This window comes from Plasmodium reichenowi, chromosome 7, assembly GCF_001601855.1.
Source record: "Plasmodium reichenowi strain SY57 chromosome 7, whole genome shotgun sequence".
Lineage (NCBI taxonomy): Eukaryota > Apicomplexa > Aconoidasida > Haemosporida > Plasmodiidae > Plasmodium > Plasmodium reichenowi.
This window is the reverse complement of record NC_033652.1, coordinates 1,131,398-1,133,938: the sequence shown is the minus strand read 5'-3', so window position 1 is coordinate 1,133,938 and position 2,541 is coordinate 1,131,398.

Below are 2,541 nucleotides of genomic sequence, written 5' to 3'. Positions count from 1 at the left end.
GAATAAATATTATTAACAAAAAAATATTATATAATATATATATATATATATATATAATTATTATTTTAGATACCATTATTATATATTTTTCCTAGTAAAAATTTTCTAAATTTTTTTAAATAAATATATTAACAAAAAAAAAAAAAAAAAAAATTTAGAATTCATTTATCTATATTTATAAAATTATTAAATTTTTAAAAAAATTATATGTAAATATTTATAGCATTTAATTTTTATAATAATACTAAGTTATTATTATAAATGTATTTTTATGTATTTTATAAAACGTAATTAATCATAATAGTTAAAATATGTGGTTTAAAAAAAGTTTCACTTTTTTATATTTATTAATAATTATATGGATTAAAATATATATATATATGATCCTATATAAAATAATAATAAACTATTAATACAAAGTTATAACTTGAAAAATTAAGAGGAAAAAAAAATATTTTTTTTTAACGTATGAGATATAGATACCTTAAATGTTATATTCTCTTATCTTTATAATTCTTAGGAATTATTTGTAAATTCAAATAATTTCATAAAAATAATTCTATACATTTTATAAAACAGTTAAAATTTATTTAAAAAAAAAAATGTATATTTTATTACATATAAAAAAAAAAAAAAAATTCTTTTTTTATTAATCCTAATATAATTTATACACATGAAATAATATAATTGGATCATTATCCTATATTAAATGATATATTAATTTTTATGTTGAAGTGTATATTTTTATGATGAATATTGCTTTTTTTTTTCTTTTTTTTTTTTTTTCGGCTTCTCTCACTAGTATTTACATATTATATATCATGTAATAGGTGTGATTCCTTTTATTAATACACATTAAATATTAAATCATTATTATATGTACTTTTCTGAATTTGTAAACAAAAAATTAATATAAAATTATATTACATAATATGATTTCTAATATATGTCATTATTTTGATATGTCCATTTTATGAATAATACATTCATATATAATAATTTAGTTGTATATACAAAATTATATTTTAAATAAGGTGACATTAAAACAATAATACAATAATAAAATAACATATTAAAAGTCCCTAATACATGTATATTCAACCTTATAAAGTTTATAATATAATTCTTTTATAAAAAAAAAAATATATATATATAAATGAATAAATAAATATATACATATATATATATATATATATATATATATATATATTAGAAATATATTTATTATTGAAAATATTTATTGAAATATTATCAGTTTTAATAAAAATTTCATTTTGTAAATTTATTTTGCTAAATTATCCAATTAGCTTAATCATATATTTTATGATTAAATTTAAAGAAACACTTAATACATATGTATATATATATATATATAATGTTTTAATAGAAACGATTATAAATTCTTTTAATAATACTTACAATACTTTTTTTTTCCTAACAATAAAATTATAAATATATTTGTCTTATAATATATAATAATAATTCTTCGGGTTACATAATCAATATATTATTTTTTATTTATTTTTTTGTTTTTTAACTTTTATTAATTCAATCAAAATTTTAAATTTGATGTCTTGAAAAAATTATATAAAACTTATAGTTTAAAATAATTCTATACCATATATATGAAAAAATAAATAAATAAAAATGGAAAATATTATTATTTTTTACAAATGACATTAATATGTAATTATACTTTTCTTAAACCCTTAGAAAGTTATTATGGAATATTTTAATTAACTAAAATATGTATAATATAGAAATACAAAATAAATTAATAAGTCACCAAGTTAAGAAATATAAAATGCAAAACGTCCAAATTATAAAACCAAATATAAATTACACAAATGTAAATATTGAATATTATCTATAATATATATTATTGGAATTCTTTTCATGTTATAACATGTGATATAATACAAAATTAATAATATAATGTAATTATATATATATATATATATATATATATATATATATTATACTATCAATCTTTTTGATAAAGATACTTTATATTTCCTTAATAAAACATTCTAGAATTTATGAAAAAATACCTAAAATAAAATATTCAGCTAATAAAATATAAAAAATATATGATGTGTATTGTACAAAGTTAAAACAAGTTAAAGCAGGAAGTTTTATTAGTTACAAAGGGATTTAAGTTTATTGTATTTAGAATCAAAATAAAAAAAAATAAATAAAATAGAATAAAAAATTGTCCATATTATTTTTAAACAAACATATAGAATTTGTGTAAAGAATTTTTTTTTTTTACTATATATAGAAAATAATTGAATATAATCTCAATAATTTAATTATGGAATTGATAAATTAGGAAAAATTAATTGTATATGAATATATAATTATTGTAAATTCAAAAAAAAATTATTATGAATAGAATAAATCAAAATTATACAAACTCTGTGTAGGGAAATTAGTATCAAAAAGTTCATATATATACATATAATATATATATTTAATTCAAATAAAATATAAATTAAGAAAAATTCCTTTAATGTAATAATTAATTTTTTTTTTTTTTTT